The sequence below is a fragment of the Marmota flaviventris genome, chromosome 3 (assembly GCF_047511675.1).
Source record: "Marmota flaviventris isolate mMarFla1 chromosome 3, mMarFla1.hap1, whole genome shotgun sequence".
In the NCBI taxonomy this organism is placed as follows: domain Eukaryota; kingdom Metazoa; phylum Chordata; class Mammalia; order Rodentia; family Sciuridae; genus Marmota; species Marmota flaviventris.
Window position 1 is genome coordinate 112,521,959 of NC_092500.1, and position 19,165 is coordinate 112,541,123.

Consider the following 19,165-nt stretch of genomic DNA (forward strand, 5'->3'; position numbering starts at 1 on the left):
AGCTGGCTTCCCATAGACTGAGACCTCTGAAACACAAAATTTCTGCATTTTCTTGGGTCAGAGCAGAGCAGACAGCCTAACATAGACAAGGAGATCTCTGAGAAATGTGGTCCTCGGCAACAGCAAGAATACTGCATTCCATCATTTCAGAAATAGATGTGTGTGTGTGTGTGTGTATGTATACACACACATATATACATATGTTAGAATAAATTATATATATGTTAGAATATATATATATATATATATATATATATATATATATATATATATATATATATATATATATATATATACACATATATATGATAGAAGAAGACCAGGAGGAGGAGCAGGGTGAGGACCAGTGGAAGGTGGAACAGATGGATGAGGAGGAAGAAGGGGAGGACAGTCAAGGCACCTGAAGATTGAGGATCCATTCTGCAGGGGGTAGGCTTGGAGTGGAGCGGGACCTGGATATGGGGTGTGGGAAAGTGAAAAATGGGAGGTGCCACAGTACTTCTCAGGTGAGGAGGGATATGAAACACTGGAGGGTAACTCCCTCATTGGGACTGGGCCTCATGGAAGATCAGGGTTAGTGGGATGAAGCAGGAGAAGAGAAGAAGGGATTCCCCACTCATCATTACTTAGTGAGGGGGAAGGAGGATGGACAGAGAGGTTTAGGTGTCCAGCAGGCTTAGTTGCCATTGATTGCTGGCTGGATATCTGGGATGTGGGAGGGGTCTGGTTTGGGGTCCATTAGTCATCTCACTAGGGCCCCAGGTGGGGCACATGAATACACAGGCAGTGTGGTGGTAGAGGCATCCAAAGCTTCTATTCTCACCTCCAAGACCTCCATCTTATTCTTCAACAACTTCTTTGCACCTAGAACCTCTGTGAGCAGATTGCCTGTGTTTTTTCCAGACACTGGAGGGACCTCTTAGCAGGTGGCAGTAGACCATCTTGATGGCAGGGCTGCTACAGTGGCAGGGCCATAGGCATTGTCTACTTTCTTCTTTTTGGACCTGCATGCAGAAGCTCTGGCTTGAGGACATCTTTCTGAGGGACCACAGAAATGATTTTCTCCATGCACCACATGGGTTGCGCCCTGGGAGCCTGGAGAGCTGGGAAGATGGTGTTTCTCCAGCCTTTCTTTGGCCCACTTGTCTGGAAGTGAGGAGCAGCTGGGGTCTGTCTCTGGCAACACTGCTGTGTCTGCATCAGCCTGAGCCATGGGCAGCCCTCTTGCAGCAGGTCTGTGGGAGCTGCAGATGACAGGTCCCCCTCACAGAAGATTTTGGGAATGTCCTGGGCCTTCTCTTGAAATGTGTTTCCTTCTCCAGACTCAGGACTGGATTTCAGAGAACTGAGGTCTCCTTGGGTCTTCAGAGGCTCTACTGACGTTTCTTCCTCTGTTCTCAAGGCATGCGGTTCCAGAACCTCATGACTGTTTCTTTGGGAATCTCCTCCTCTTACCGGTGGACCACTAATTCTTCATGCTGCTCTTTGATTGTCAGCTTCATTTTCTCTGAATGAGGAATAGGGTGTTGAGTAGGTGTCATGTTCTGCACAGCCCAGTGGACTTGCTCTACTCTTGAAAGCAGGAATACTGGTCTGCAGTGAGGAGGAGGGACCCTTACTGTTCTGGATGGTCTGAACATCTATAAGTTGGTATAAGACAGCACTGTTTTTTATCAGGGAGGCACCAGGAGACCAGGGGCAGGATCCCCTGAGAGGAGGGCAGCACCTGTAGGAGAAGGCCTCTGAGGCAGCTGATCCAGGCCTGGGAGGATGGCGATGCTGGCAGAAGTGCCTGGAGGCAGTTTTGATGGCAGCTGCTGGAGCAGCTCGGTGATCCTGCCACGGAATGGAAGCCTTATGGGTCAGGCATGCCTGATGGTCCAAAAGGGACAGGTGGCTTGGCCTGCAACCATACTTGCTCAGAAATTGACCATTCAGATCAGCTGGGGAGGGCCAATTTGACACCACTGAGAAGACCAAAGGAGCTTGGCTGGGACACCTGTTCCTCTGGAGACCAAAAGAGCACTGTTGAGTTCACCTATTCTGACTTCTGGATGGAATGCATGACAGAGAAAGGGCTTGGTACTAAGCCCTGTTGGTCAGAGGAAGGCCCCCAGATAGGGAGTAAGGCCCAATCCTGCATTCCTGCAGAACCAGCACCACACGCTTGAAGCCAGTATCTGCCACTATCTCAAGCAGTAAGACTCTGCACCAAATGATTCTCATCTCTTCAGAGTACTATTCTGGGGCTGCTTTCCTATTGGTTATTTGACATTCATACCATGTGACTCCAAATGATATCTGTATGGATTCTGCTTGACATGAGGAAGTCATCTAGATTTATCAATTACCCAATCAAAACTGCCACCAGTTACCCATGGACAGCTCTACTCATGTTTACTCAATCATTTCCAGAATAATATAGTTTTAGAAAATGATTAGAATGGTGTGTGAAAGGAACTCAGGAACCAGTAATTGTGCCTGCCTCTTTGATGTTAGATTGAGGCAAAAATATGGACATTTTGATTGGAAAAACGTCCAAATATATATATATATTTGGACACACACATACTCACACATACACACATATCTATTTCTGAAATGATGCGATGCTGTATTCTTGCTGTTTACTAGGACCACATTTCTCAGAGATCTCCTTGACTATGTTAGGCTGCTCTGCTCTGACCCAAGGTAATGCAGAACTTTTGTGTTTCAGAGGTCTCAGTCTATGGGAAGAGACAGACACTCATGGAAGAAGGGTATTTTGTAGGAAGCCTCTAAACTCATGGCTTGTATGAGGCAGAAAGAAAGGAGGACCAAGTGACAAAATATAATCTCCAAAGATGTGCCCACAGCGACCTCCTCCTTCCAGACATGCACCTTCTCCATTTACCACCCAATGCAGCACTTCTACCAAATTATGAATCCACCCAATATATTTATTCATAGATTATGGCACCCATATCATAATGTAATAAATTCAACCTCTGATAATTCCCATATTAGCTCACTTCAGCTTTTGAAGTACACTGAACTTCAATATTTTATATGCCACCCATGATCCCCCAAAGCTATTAACATCTCACCCTGGAAAATGTGTGCAGTATATTTCCAGGAGATGCCCAAATCTAAATAGTTTCAGCATTGCCCCACATTGCAAGTTCAGAGTCTCTTCTGGGACTCAAATTAAACTCTTGGCTTTCAGACCTTGTATGAATCAAAATCAACTCATGTATAACTAACAAACAGTGGCACAGAGTATGTATTTCCATTCCAAAGGGAGAAATAAGCACACAGAAAGTAAAGCTGTCTATGTTCAAAACCGAAATGCAGCTGGCTAAAAACTCCTCTTTCCCCATGCTCAGCATCTTGGCACATGTTGTGGACAGTGGGCTCCAAAGAACTTGGGCAGCCCTGACCCATATCCTCTCACATAGGCTAACTGTATCCTTAGCCAGCAACATCTCCTGACATATAGTCCACATTGCCAGTATCTCTTAGTCCCAGGGGTCACTACTGAAGCTTCAACTTCTTCTCCAACTGCACACATGTCCCTCTTAGGGCCTACTTACATGAATTCTCACTTTGTTAGAACTTTACCTTCCAGGCTGACCTTTGCAGTCTTGTGGAAGCCTTTATGACCATCTAACTCCAGGATCCTGCATTCCTGCAGAACCAGCACCACATGCTTGAAGCCAGTATCTGCCACTATCTCAAGCAGTGGCCAAGCCTCTGAGGACCATGGAAGGGGCAAGTTTTGTGTGGCTGAGTGAGCATGGAGAACAAACTTCCTAGTAGTTTCTCTTCTCAGTGGAATTTGTATTTTCATATCTTGTGAACATGATTTGTGAATCCGGCCGATTCCTGAAATGACCTTAAGCTACTTCTCTACTGTGTCTGTGTAATTTCTTTAGAATCTCTTTAGTGACTGTAATGCGTTAACAACCACAATTCCCGAGGCCCAGAATTACTCCCCCTTTTCTGACCAAAATGCAAGCTTACACTCTTCCTTGTGCTCCACATTCTCCCAGTAAACATGAATAAAAGCTTCTAGCAAAAATCCACATCACTGCTTGAATGCTGTGATTCCTTGACATTTCCTCCATCAGATTTGAGTATATCACCTCTAAGTTTAGTCACAGGAATGTGATAGGACATATGCATAAAGTAGACAATATCTTTGCCAGAATGTAATATAAATGTCTCCTAGTCCCTTTTCCAGCAGAGTCCTTCTCCTGTGCAAACTCATGAGCACAGTGTTTCCTAGCAACAATCCTATCAGTATTTTGTTCTTTAGAGCTTCCACCAGAATTACTTGATAAGATTCACTTACAATGTTCAAAGATTTTCTAGCTTACATCTCTAAACTATTCAAAGGATCTATCCCAGTTACCAAAGTCTCCACAAGTTCCTGAACCAAATATTCAGTCAAGTCACTGCAAACAACTCACATGTTGATACCTATTTCTATTCTAGGTGGCTTTTTTTTGTCTGTATGAAAGAGATGACTAGAATAATTAGAGGAGGAACAATTTATCTTTCTTAGATTCAGAGGTAGACCATTAGTCAGCTGTGTTCCTAACTCTGGGCCCAATATGAGGCCAAACATCATGTCAGAAGAGTGTTGTTTAAGAAAGCAGCTCAGGCATGGCCACTTGGAAGCATAGAGACAGCAACTCACCAGGCACAAAATGGAAACCTCCAGGCATGTTCACATGGAACTACTTCTTCCAGCCAATACCTACCTGCTTACACTTATCTCTCGTTTAATCCTATGCATGCATTAAAGCTCCTACAACTCTATCTTTTCACCTCAAAGCTTTCTTGCATTTTCTCACACAGGAGCTTCTGGGGGACACCTCATATTGAAAACTGTAACACTTTATGTGTCCTGTTCAAATATGATTTGTCCTGTGATGCAGAAAGTCCATTGAAAACATGCTGAGAGCAATGAGAATGGTCCCTTGACTGAAACTATAGGAGACCAGACTAATGGAAAGATTTTGAATAAAATGTGTCATTTCACAAGTGTTGGTTTGTTTTTGCTTTTTGCTGGAATCTTGTGTCACTCTATATCCAAAAGCAAAGAGAGTTCAGCACCCCTGTGTTTGCCAACTAAGATAAACAGAAAAGACACAGTCCTGACCTTGACACTCATATGGGTTATTTCCACTATGGACCAGTACAGGGACATCCTACTGCATGGTGTCTGTTGTCCGTGCTGCATGCTGCATCACTGATACCCCCTCACAGCTCTAATCTCTACTGGGACTGCACTGCATTGAGAGAAGGCAGGCTGAGGACCTTAAACTATACTACAGAGCAATAGTGACCCAAACAGCATGGTATTGGCATCAAAATCGCCTCATAGACCATTGGTACAGACTAGAGGACACAGTGAATGACCCACATAATTACAGTTATTTTATATGAGACAAAGGCACTAAAAACGTACATTGGAGAAAAAATAGCCTCTTTGACAAATTGTGCTGTGAAAATTGGAAATCCATATGCCACAAAATGAAATTGAACTCTTTTTAATCCTAGCTGTCGATCACTAAAATGACAGGGATGTAGCTCAGATTTAACCAAATTATGTTGTAAAAGATGAATAACTCATGAGCTTCCATGAATTACTAAGCATAATGGACAAAGTTCTATGACCCAAGGAAAGGTAGTACATGCTACATACAAAAGCCCAGTGTTGAGACACAGTGCACTCCTCATACAGGCATACCTGTCACATGTCATCTTTAGTAGAATCCTAAGTTACTTGATTGGAAGTGGAGGGGAAGACGGTGGCGAACAGAGTGCATCACCCCAGTGTACCGCATCACTGCACAGGTGAATAACGAGTTAGAACGACCAAAAGCTATCTTGTTAGGAATTTCCAGCAAAATTGGGGTGCACTGAAACCTAGAGGAAGGATTTCCATCACCGAGGACTGGTTACTGGGTCTCAAACGCGAGTGAACTGTGCGACCGGAGATCCAGGCTGACTGATCCGCGGCCCACCCCGCAGCTAGAGTCGGCGGGGTGCCGAAAAATGGCACTGCGGATTCTGTGGAGTCCTGCTGGCTGTGCCCTCACTGAGCTCTGGGCTGAGTTTGGGGTTTGAGACGGGGGAAGGAAGCGGTCCAGTTCTATCCCCCACACCGGACAGTCCACCAAGGAAGCCAGCGGCCACCATCTTGGAGAGCTGACATCACCATTGCCAGTTTCCGACAGATTGCAACAATAAAACAGGTGTGTGTTATTCAGCCCATCTCCCATACAGCTGGGAATTCGCATAAAATCTCTCCCTGGCTTTCCGGGGGAGGGATTATCAGAAGGAGCCTGAATAGAGACGTGGGGAAAGGTAAAGGCACCTGATCTCCAACTCTCCCTCCCATCAGCGTCGAAAACGAAACCTGTCTTGCCAGCTCTGGGGGAGGGGCAAGCAGAAGAAATCAAAACAATAAGGTGCCGGTTCCCAATAGCCACCCTCCACACCCAGCAAACTGCAGGCCCAGAATACAGTTAGAACTGCTGAGAGGCATCACACTGGGGAAGGCCTGGCTAGCAGGAGATGCCAGGGGACGAGAGGCCAGGAATAAACCTAAGTTAACAGGTTTTTGAGAGACACCATGGTGGGGGGGAGGAGGGAGCGGCCTCACATGGACTGTATCCAACAGCCAGAGGGCAAAATCTTGGCCTGGAAGGCACAGCACCACCTACTGGAAGCGAAGAAAATAGAAGCCTAACAGTGCCCTTTTTTTTTCTCTTTTCTCATTTTTTAAAATTCTTTAACTTTTTAATTTAAAATTTTTTTGTTAATTTTTTTTCAATTGTAATTTTTTTAAATTGTAATTTTTATTTTACTGCATTTATTATTATTATTATTTATCATTTCTTTTCTTTTCTATTCTTTTCTCTATCTTTCTTCTTTCACTCTCTCTTTCTTGGTTTGCGTCCTTACCTTTTCCCCATCTTTCCTCTTAAGCATGAACACCCAGATTACATATAACTTACTAAATGCAAATAGATGAATATTACAAATAGGCCTATAGTCCGCCTAAGCCCTTAACTACCCCCAAGTACTCCTGTCTATTCTCTTGTTAATATCCACCTGCATTTGAACAACCTCCCAAAGAAGCTCACATATACTAACCTCCATACCATCAAATCGCCTGACCTTAACATAAAATCCTAAGTCCAAACCTCAATTCTCTATATGCCATCAAAATATGAAGGATTTTAATGAAACTAATGAATTTACCTTAAATCACAATTAAATTCAACATCTCTAAACATTGTCTCCTAACACAAAGGAGAGATAGTGGAACTATAAAACCCAAAACAAATTTAAAGGAGAAAAGAGAAACACAGCAGTGAAACAGAGTTGGAAAGTAACTTGAGAACCATGAAAAAACAAGGGAAAAAAGGAGTACCTTAGAGAAGACTTTATACAGAAAGTTCAAACAATGAAAGTATATTTTGAAAATGAATTAAATAAGCAAATTCAAATGGCAAAGAACGAGCTCCACCCGGAAATAGAGATTTTAAAAAAAATCAAACAGTAATCCTAGAAATGCACACACATGGTCCTTGGAAGCAAGCAGGAGTGGCCATACTCATATCGAATAAAATCAATTTCAAACCTAGTTAATCAAAAGGGATAAAGAAGGCCACTATATACTGTTAAAAGGAACTATCCACCAACCAGATATAACAATTATCAATATGTATGCACCAAACAATGGTGCTGCAACATTCATAAAACAAACTCTCCTCAAGTTCAAGAGTCAAATAGACCACAACACAATAATTATGGGTGACTTCAACACACTGCTCTCTCCATTGGACAGATCCTCCAGACAAAAGCTGAATAAAGAAACTATAGAACTCAATAACACAATCAATAACCTAGACTTAACTGACATATATAGAATATATCAACCATCATCAAGTGGATACACATTCTTCTCAGCAGCACATGGATCCTTCTCAAAGATAGACCATATATTATGCCATAGGGCAACTATTAGTAAATATAAAGGTGTGGAGATAATACCATGCATCTTATCTGATCATAATGGAATGAAACTGGAAATCAACGATAAAAGAAGGAAGGAAAAATCCTGCATCACCTGGAAAATGAACAATATGTTACTGAATGATCAATGGGTTACAGAAGACATAAAGGAGGAGATAAAAAAATTCTTAGAGACAAATGACAATACAGACACAACATATCGGAATCTAGGGGGCACAATGAAAGCAGTTTTAAGAGGGAAATTCATTTCCTGGAGTTCATTCCTCAAAAAAAAAAAAGAAAAAAAAAAAACAACAAATAAATGAACTCATACTTCATCTCAAAACCCTAGAAAAGGAAGAGCGAAACAACAGCAAATGTAGTAGAAGTCAAGAAATAATTAAAATCAGAGCGGAAATCAACGAAATTGAAACAAACAAACAAACAAAAAAAAAACACTGAAAAATTGATAAAACTAAAAGTTGGTTCTTTGAAAAAATAAATAAGATTGACAGACCCTTAGCCATGCTAACAAAGAGAAGAAGAGAGAGAGCTCAAATTACTAACAAACGGGATGAAAAAGGCAATATCACAACAGACACTACAGAAATACAGAAGATAATTAGAAATTATTTCGAAACCCTATATTCCAATAAAATAGAAGATAGCAAAGACATCGATAAATTTCTTAAGTCATATGATTTGCCCAGATTGAGTCAGGAAGATACACACAATTTAAACAGACCAATAACAAAGGAGGAAATAGAAGAAGCCATCAAAAGACTACCAACCAAGAAAAGCCCTGGACTTGATGGATATACAGCAGAGTTTTACAAAACCTTCAAAGAAGAATTAACACCAATACTTTTCAAGTTATTTCAAGAAATAGAAAAAGAAGGAGCTCTTCCAAATTCATTCTATGAGGCCAACATCACCCTGATCCCAAAACCAGACAAAGACACTTCAAAGAAAGAAAACTACAGACCAATATCTCTAATGAACTTATATACAAAAATCCTCAATAAAATCCTGGTGAATCGAATACAAAAGCATATCAAAAAATTGTGCACCATGATCAAGTAGGATTCATCCCTGGGATGCAAGGCTGGTTCAATATACGGAAATCAATAAATGTTATTTACCACATCAATAGACTTGACCATAAGAACCACATGATCATCTCGATAGATGCAGAAAAAGCATTAGACAAAGTTCAGCATCCCTTTATGTTCAAAACACTAGAAAAACTAGGGATAACAGGAACTTACCTCAACATTGTAAAAGCTATATATGCTAAGCCTCAGGCTAGCATGATTCTGAATGGAGAAAAACTGAAGGCATTCCCTCCAAAATCTGGAACAAGACAGGGATGCCCTCTCTCACCACTTCTATTCAATTTTGTCCTCGAAATACTAGCCAGAGCAATTAGACAGACAAAAGAAATTAAAGGCATAAAAATAGGAAAAGAAGAACTTAAATTATCACTATATGCGGATGATATGATAATATATCTAACAGACCCAAAAGGGTCTACAAAGAAACTACTAGAGCTAATGAGTGAATTTAGCAAAGTGGCAGGATATAAAATCAACATGCATAAATAAAAGGCATTCCTGTATATCAGTGACAAATCTTCTGAAATGGAAATGAGGACAACCACCCCATTCACAATATCCTCAAAAAAAAAATAAAATACTTGGGAATCAACCTAACAAAAGAGGTGAAACATTTATACAATGAAAACTACAGAACCCTAAAGAGAGAAATAGAAGAAGACCTTAGAAGATGGAAAAATATACCCTGTTCATGGACAGGAAGAACTAACATCATGAAAATGGTGATATTACCCAAAGTTCTCTATAGGTTTAATGAAATGCCAATCAAAATCCCAACGGCATTTCTTGTAGAAATAGATAAAGCAATCAGGAAATTCATCTGGAAAAATAAAACACCCAGAATAGCAAAAGCAATTCTAAGCAGGAAGTGTGAATCAGGAGGTATAGCGATACCAGATTTCAAGCTGTACTACAGAGCAATAATAACAAAAACATCATGGTATTGGTACCAAAACAGGTGGGTAGACCAATGGTACAGAATAGAGGACACAGAGACCAATCCACAAAATTACAACTTTCTTATATTTGATAAAGGGGCTAAAAGCATGCAATGGAGGAAGGATAGCATCTTCAACAAATGGTGCTGGGAAAACTGGAAATCCATATGCAACAAAATGAAACTGAATCCCTTTCTCTCCCCATGCACAAATGTTAACTCAAAATGGATCAAAGAGCTTGATATCCAATCAGAGACTCTGAGCCTGAAAGAAGAAAAAGTTGGCCCTGATCTACATATTGTGGGATCGGGCTCCAAATTTCTTAATAGGACACCCATAGTACAAGAGTTAATAACTAGAATCAACAAATGGGACTTACTCAAACTAAAAAGATTTTTTCTCAGCAAAAGAAACAATAAGAGAGGTAAATAGGGAGCCTACATCCTGGGAACAAATTTTTACTCCACACACTTTAGATAGAGCCCTAATATCCAGAGTATACAAAGAACTCAAAAAATTAAACAATAAGATAACAAATTACCCAATCAACAAATGGGCCAAACACCTGAACAGACACTTCTCAGAGGACGACATACAATCAATAAACAAGTACATGAAAAAATGCTCACCATCTCTAGCAGTCAGAGAAATGCAAATCAAAACCACCCTAAGATACCATCTCACTCTAATAAGATTAGCAGCCATTATGAAGGCAAACAACAACAAGTGCTGGCAAGGATGTGGGGAAAAGGGTACTCTTGTATATTGCTGGTGGGACTGCAAATTGGTGCAGCCAATTTGGAAAGCAGTATGGAGATTCCTGGGAAAGCTGGGAATGGAACCACCATTTGACCCAGCTATTGCCCTTCTCGGACTCTTCCCTGAAGACCTTAAAAGAGCGTACTACAGGGATACTGCCACATCAATGTTCATAGCAGCACAATTCACAATAGCTAGACTGTGGAACCAACCTAGATGCCCTTCAATAGATAAATGGATAAAAAAAACTTGGCATTTATACACAATGGAGTATTACGCAGCACTAAAAAATGACAAAATCATGGAATTTGCAGGGAAATGGATGGCATTAGAGCAGATTATGCTAAGTGAAGCAAGCCAATCCCTAAAAAACAAATTCCAAATGTCTTTTTTGATATAATGGGAGCAACTAAGAACAGAGCAGGGAGGAAGAGCAGGAGGAAAAGATCAAATTTAAACAGAGACATGAGGTGGGAGGGAAAGGGAGAGAAAAGGGAAATTGCATGGAAATGGAAGGAGACCCTCATTGTTATACAAAATTACATATAAGAGGTTGTGATGGTGAAGGAAAAAAAACAAGAGAAAGAATCAAATTACAACAGATGGGGTAGAGAGATAAGATGGGAGGGGAGGGGAGGGGGGATAGTAGAGGATAGGAAAGGTAGCAGAATACAACAGTTACTAACATGGCATTATGTAAAAACGTGGATGTGTAATTGATATGATTCTGCAATCTGTATTTGGGGTAAAAATGGGAGTTCATAACCCACTTGAATCGAATGTATGAAATATGATATGTCACGAGTTTTGTAATGTTTTGATTAACCAATAAAAAAAATTCAAGAGATATCCTGTCATAGGAAAGACTCACATTTTGTTCATCCAGATCTCCCACTGTGCATACCAGAGATAAAACCCTCAGGTTTCCAGCAAGAAGAGTACAAAAGGAATAATTTTGAAATATTTCAGATAGCCAGAAGGGCATTTTAGATACCTCTTGCTTGAATTGCCTTCAGGAAAAAAAAATCGTAATCAGCATATAACCTGAAGTTTTGTCAGAGCCTTTCTTCCACTGGAGAGAAGGGAAGCATCTAACTCTAGTCCATCCTAGACATCCTGTCTCACCTAAGGTGCAAGATAGGAAACTGAAGGGCACAGGTGAAGTGCACAGGCTCACCTAAAGAATGAGACCTACTGATAGGATTATAGAACACTTTGCCTCTATTCCTTGCCACTGTATTACCAAGCAGAAGTTCAAGAAAACAAAACAAAAATAAACTATGGAATCATGTAAAAATGTGGATGTGTAATCAATGTGATAAAAAAAATAAGTTACTTGATTGGTATGTATTCCTCCTTCTTTTAAGTTACTAGTAGAAACTGGGGACACCTCTAATCCCAGCTACCCAGAGGCTGAAGCAAGAAGATCACAAGTTCAAGACCAACTTTAAATAGAATTTGTCTCAAAAATTTTAAATGTTGAGTTATTAGCACAATGGCAGAGTGCCTCTGGGTAAAACCCCCAGAACTCAAAACAAAGCAAAACAAATACAAACAAACTACTAGAACAGATACACAGTCTGTGCCTAATTTATTTATTTCCCAAATTATAGATTCTGAAACACTGTTTAAGTTTTATGTTCTGGATCCTTGGTAAAATGGCTTCAGTGAAAATAACTCCTTATCCTTAGCAAAACAGAAACCAAAAAAACAAACAAAAATGTACATGATAAGTGATCTATTTGAACAAATCCATTTGTACAAGTCATCAAAAATGAAAGGGGCCAAAAGAAAAAGTCACAGACTTTTCAAAATCATTTTCTGAACTTTTTACATAAATTTGAAGATATATTCATTTATTCTACCCAGCCCCAGTTTTACCTTTGCAAAACAAGATGGAAAATTCAAGAGATCAACAGGTAGAAAGCCAGTGATGAGCAAAAATCACCTTTGCGAGATTATTAAAAAAAAAAAAGCATCCCATCAGAACTTTTCCCAAAAGAAAAGACTACTATTCAGACAGGCAGTCTCAGAGGACTCTCTGAAGGGTGCTGTGACTCAGTATGCCTAGACACAGGTAAGGCTGCCTCTACCCTTCTTAGCTACTGACAGTACACAGATGTGAAAAGTGTGAAGTAAAAATGTCACTAACTTAACCCTTTTAACTCAGCACCCTTTAAACAGTTCAGATCAGTACTTCTAAAACCGTCCATGATAAGGGACTAGTTTTAAATTTCCAGTTTCATCATGGTCTGAATCTCTAATAAAATACAATAAAACTTCTAGAAGAATTAACATTTCAAAATGAAGTCATAAAGGATACATACCCACCATTTCAAGTTATTAGCTTAACAGGCATTAAATTTTTCCCTTAAACAGGTAAAAAATGTTTAATTTTTTACTCTTAATATCTTTACTCAGTTTGTCACAGACCAATAATCAGTTTTGACTGGCCTGGTTCCTGGTCCCTGGCCCATACTCTGAGTAGCACTGTATTGGATCACAAAATTCCCATGTTCTGTAACATCCATCAATACCTGTAGGATACCTTTTGGTAAATGCTGATGTAGAGCAAAAAGACAGAACATAACAGGGTTAGAGTCAAATTCCCAACAAATATCCATCCAAACCCCCTACACATTAATGGAAAGTTCTAGCTGGAATTCAGCTAACTTCATAGCTAATTTAAACTAAAACATTTCTTTCTGTTTTATTTTTTTTTTGTTTGTTTGTTTTTAGGCAAGTCAGATTGAAAAATGAGACAGATTTAAGTTGTAATTCTGTGCATGATTAGGCAGCTTAGAAAATTAACTCCACCAGACATGGGTGCTATCTTTTATTGTCATCTGTAACCTGGGACATGACAGGAAATAAAATACTCTCAGGCATCAAACAAGCAATGTGCTTCAATGGGTGGCAAGTGGAGAGCCAGAGCAAGAAGCACTCAGGGCTGTGCCTCAGGGAAGCTGCCTCAGGATCCCTGGCCCAGGTCAGATCATGTGTTAGTTGTAGGCCACCATACTCTGTGTTCCCTGCAGTCAACCCCCATCCATGCCTCAAGCTCCCATGGAACTCTGCCATGCATAACCTTCCCCTGATGCCTACACTGCCACTCACTTCACTCCTTCCAGCATTTGCTCAGATCTCAGTTTCTCCATGAGGCTCACTGGTCTTGCTCACAGGGCAGTATGCCCACCCTCTTTACTCCTTTATATTTGTCCAAAATACTCAATACCTTTAACAGACTAGATCCTTAACTATTTGTTGGTTTATTGTCTGTCTCCCTGCACTTGGAAGAGAAGAACAAAGGAACAAGAATTTGCAACTTTTGTTCTTCTTAAAAATATTTGTAGATGGACACTATATCTCTATTTCATTTTTAAGTGGTGGGCTGAGAATGGAACCTAGTGCCTCACACATGCTAAGCAAGCACTCTGCTCTACCAATGAGCCACAATCCCAGCCACAATCTTTTGTTCTTTGATGTTATTCAAACACCTAGAAGGTGCCTGATGCATGGCAGTCACTTAACAAGTTTTATAAATTGAAACAAATCCTGTGTAAGAGGGAGTGATAATTACTTAGTTTTAATTTGCTGTAATTTTTTTTTCTTTTTAGCACTAATCTGATTAGAGACATCAATAAAAAACATGATTAACCTGTACTAAGCTTATGTTCATTTCATCCCTTGAAAGTCATCTCTACTCTCACAAATCACTCTACTGCCTTAACAAAACCAGTTAGCTTAACAAAGCCAGTATTTATAGTTATCCTTGAAGTGTATACAACTGTCTTTCAGAATCCACAGGGAGTTGATTCCAGACCTCTTCATGTATACCTAAGCCCATGGATGCTCCAGCTCCTTCTTTAAAATGGCAGTGTTTGCATATAACCTGATAGCACCCAGCTGGATACATTAAATTACCTCTAAATTATTGTATTAATCTGATAGAAAGTAGTTAATTGGTAAATAGTCATTACACTATACTGTTTAGAAATCATGACAAAAAAAGGAGTTCACATATGTTCAGTGAAGATGAAATCACTTTTCTTTAATATTTTGGATCTGCAGTTGGTTGAGTCCATAGATGTGGAACCCAAAGATAACAGAGGACCAACTTATCAGCCATGGCATTAAACTAAATTTTAGATTTTAGGAGTAAGGAAGACATTCCCTATCCTTGCATTTGTAACTATATTTTCTATCTTCTTAAAAACCAATATTATAGCATTAGTGCCACAGTGGCACTGGATGACAGCCATATGCTGTTAGGAAACACATTCCTTCATGGGAATAATAACCAGTTTCTCTAAATGCTGAAGGGAAATTTTGCAAACACAAATGAGGACTTTTTTTAAAAAAAGTCTTCATGTATCACCAAGTTAGAAATAATGTCTTCATTCTTTTCTTTCTTGCAATCATTACAAAGGTATAGGACTTATACATGAAACTGAGTTTTAAAACTTAGTTCTAGAAATCTCTAATCTTCAAATCTAAATATTAAATAAAAAGTGAATGTGTGTCAGTCCCAAGGTAATCCCTGCATGGAACTACTACTTCACTTCTGCTTCAGAGAAAAATGAATGTCACTGTCCTCTCAGGTGCCTGGAATGAAACAGGAACCTACCCTTTCATGCAGCCTTCTTGAATTCTGAGCCACCTCCTTCAATCATGCTCTCTGTTCCCAGGCCATACAGAGTGGGGACACTCACTGCCCATCCCCTGGGCAGAACAGTACAGCTTCCCTAGTGTAGTAACCTGAGAATATTACCTCCCTCCTCAGCATTATTCAAGCTCTTACCCCTTACAGAATAAAAGCACACTGCCCAAAACCTCTGTGACATGGCTCCTGACTGAGTAGCTAGACTTACCACTACTTTGTACATAGAGCACTGTCCTCCCTGCTATGTTACTTAAAAGCCAGTGCAAATGCCCAATTCCTTCCCCTCCTCACTTTACAAATGCTGGTTCCTCGGCCCACAATCTGGTCCTGCGCCAACTGCTTCCAACTGGTACTGGACTCAGGGCTAACATTTATCTCCTGGAAACTTCCTAGTTTTCCAGAAAAGTCCTATGTATTCTTTTTCTCTCTGTAACTATTTGTGTGTCTTCACTGAGCTAAACAGAAAGGTCCTAAAAGGTAAACAGAGCACCTTTAGGCCAAGGTCTTTCTGAATTTATCTCCCTAGTATCAAGCACAGCCAGGCTAGCAGATGGCAAGCAAAAAATGTTAAAGGGACACATAAATAACAGAGGGGACCTGCCTGGTGTTATTCTATAACACAGAGCCCTTACATGATGCTCCTGTGAAATATATCCCAGATCAACTACAAAATCTATGCAGAAAACTACCAATTTAACACACCAGACAGCTGAGCATAAATTCCTAAAGACACACATACACTTGAATACTTTATTTGCCCAGAAGGGGTCCTGAGAAAACACAAGGAAGTATTTATGAGCACAGCCCATGAAATGGGCAGATGGCAGCAGGACTTCAGGGACCCAGGGCTCAATCTCTTCCTGGAGCCACATGAAGCTCAAGTTCCTTCAAAGCATCTTGGATCAAGAAATAGTTACTTGAGGCAATGGGCTATGTGTTATATGTGTGTGTCTCTAGGCGACTGTTACACTTCAGAATCTGGAAACTCAGAGTGCTTTGGATACAGCAGGAAGAGCCCTTATGACATTGAATGGAACTGAACCAAAGTTAACCAGAGTAACAGTCATGGGAACTTTCCCTCAGTTTTTGAAGAAGATACATAACAAACACTTCACTGCAAAGCATAAACATTGAGGTAATTTATGAGCTTGCAAAGGACAGTCTCTTCACTGAGCACAGCCTCAGAGAATGGCTGCTCTTACCACAGGGGCATTGGAGTTCCTCTTCTATTTTTCTGCATGAGCTCTTTTTTCAATCTTCTTATCCTATAATCATCTTTCCTTAATCATGAAACTTTTGGTGAATATTGTCTAATTCCTCTGGCAATCAACAATGTACACATTTACAATCTCTCCTACTGATTTTAACTGCTGGCTCTTTTTATTAAGCATTTATCCACTTTCTCAATTTTTAAGAGTCAATGCACACAACACCAAATTAGATAACAAATAAGTGTTTTCTGATGTAACAAACATCTAACTGTTGTTTAGTTAATGCAAGGATCTCATTTTCTGGACATGCTTTGACAAGTTTTGTAGTGAAAACCAGTTCTCAACTGTAAATTAGAAAACCTGGGTTGCAGCACTATAGATGCTACACACTAGCTATAGAACTCCTTAAAAAGCATTTAAAAAGTCTGCAAAGCGCCTCAGCTATGTATTCAGTTAAACAAATAACAACTCATAACCAGTGCTCTGTAATGACAACTCAACCCGATATTCTGTGAGAGTACAAAGCAATCTACAGAGGAATTCTACAAAGTGGTGTGGAGTAGCTGATACTACAACTCACATTAGTAATAAATGCTCTTCATTCAGACCTCGTAGCAATAGACTATTAATTGGAAGAACAATTTCTATGTTCAATCAAATACAACAAAGTTCTACAACATTTGGGGTATTTATAATAACAATATTATAAAAATAAGAATATTAACAAGGTCCTACTAAAAACAGATCTTTCAATTTACTGGAAATTTCTAAACTAAGATCTTTAGAAAAGTCAGCATTTGGAAGCATTTAATCACAGATCTTGGACTACTATGTACAGCTGAAACTAAGAGGAGAGGAAGATTAGACACAGGAAAGAAAATTGACTTACTTCATTTACTTCAGGCTTGAGATGTTATTTAAGAGGCTCAGAAATCTCTGCCCACTGTCTGTTAATCACAATTTTAAAATATAACTTTCAGCCCAAAGACAGATAACAATATCTGAATGTGCTGTTATTTATTTGACTTTTAATTTTACAATGCAGATAGCAAATAAAATAGCCATCTCACCTCTGAAATCACCAAATAAGGAAATGAAATCAGCTGTGCAGACTTCCACTCTTGGAGCAGTGAACATACCACAATTTATGACAAGTATTCCTCTGGAAACTGCTCCCAATTCCTCTGGAACTGCTGGTCTTGTTATGGTCTTTGATGGAGTTCCAGTGGTAGACTCTGAAAGAACCCTATCTGCAATGACTGATGGTGATACTTGACTGGTCTGTTCTGTAACTTCTTTACTATTAATTGGTTTTGCAAAGATCAGCTTCATGATTACTGGACCACAGGTTGGTATTCTAGGCTTCTTAGCAATTTCATCTGGCACCACCTCTATGATCACCATTGATTTCAGTGTCCATCATGGCTATTAGATTTTATACCTCACATTTCCAATTATACAGGCCTGTCCTGTCTATATATTACATACTTGGTATCAAACTGGCATTTAAACAAATTTGCACTCATGAATTGAAATTTAAATAAGTAAATGGAGCCAAATAATTCAATTCAAATCAATTAATTAAATAAAAATATAGATGTCTTTAAAATTCTAGCTCACAAATTTTTTCTAGATGGTCAGACATTAAAATCTTTATTTCTAAAAAATGTCTAAAATGTAATATAACATCCACTGCTTCTTAAATTTTTCAACAGAGAAGAGATTATTAATACTGCTAATCACATTGTTCTGATATTATTATTTTATAATTAAAATAAGTTAATTAAATTTAAAATAATTGGGATTAAGTTTCATCAATATGGTTTCTTAAATAAATAAATTACAAATTACAACTGAAGCCCAATTACTTTCTCCTTTTTCTTTACAATTGTTAAAGAAACAGCAGGATCCTGCCTCAGATCTCTCCACAGCAAGCTGAATTGATTGCCATTATCCTGGCATTGAGATTATTTTCTACTTCTTTAAATATTGTTGCAGATTCTTAATATACAGTTAAACCTGTTCCTCATATTTCTGTAGCTGTGTCATCCCCTCGTTTGGATTCCAACTGACTGTCTCTTTTTTTAACCCTTCAGACTTTTTCACAGCATCATATGTCCCCCATCTTCCTTGCTCATATACACAGCCACACTAAAATTCCTGGACCTTTGATAGAGAATAATGCCCACACAGATACAGCTGTGAGATCACTCTATCTTTTATTTTCAGATGCTGTAGAATCTCATGGATTTTTTCATCAAAATGCTCAATCACTAATGATGATGTTTTCCATTTCTTCCAAACGGGCTCGTGTCATTGTCAATAATTGTTTTTACTGTACACCCTTCCAGACCCCTATGTGCGAATCTGACAATCCATGAGGCCTGCATTCTAATGCACATTGACAAGTGCATATTACACATTTCCCTCCTTTTCATCCTTATTTTTTTCATATTTCCACTGATA

At 39.4% G+C, this 19,165-nt stretch overlaps 1 pseudogene; it reads right to left on the minus strand.

The window, feature by feature from the left end:
* Positions 1 to 919: 919 nt before the first annotated feature.
* LOC114095837 (cTAGE family member 2-like) overlaps positions 920 to 19,165 on the minus strand; it is a 29,639-nt pseudogene continuing 11,393 nt past the window's right edge.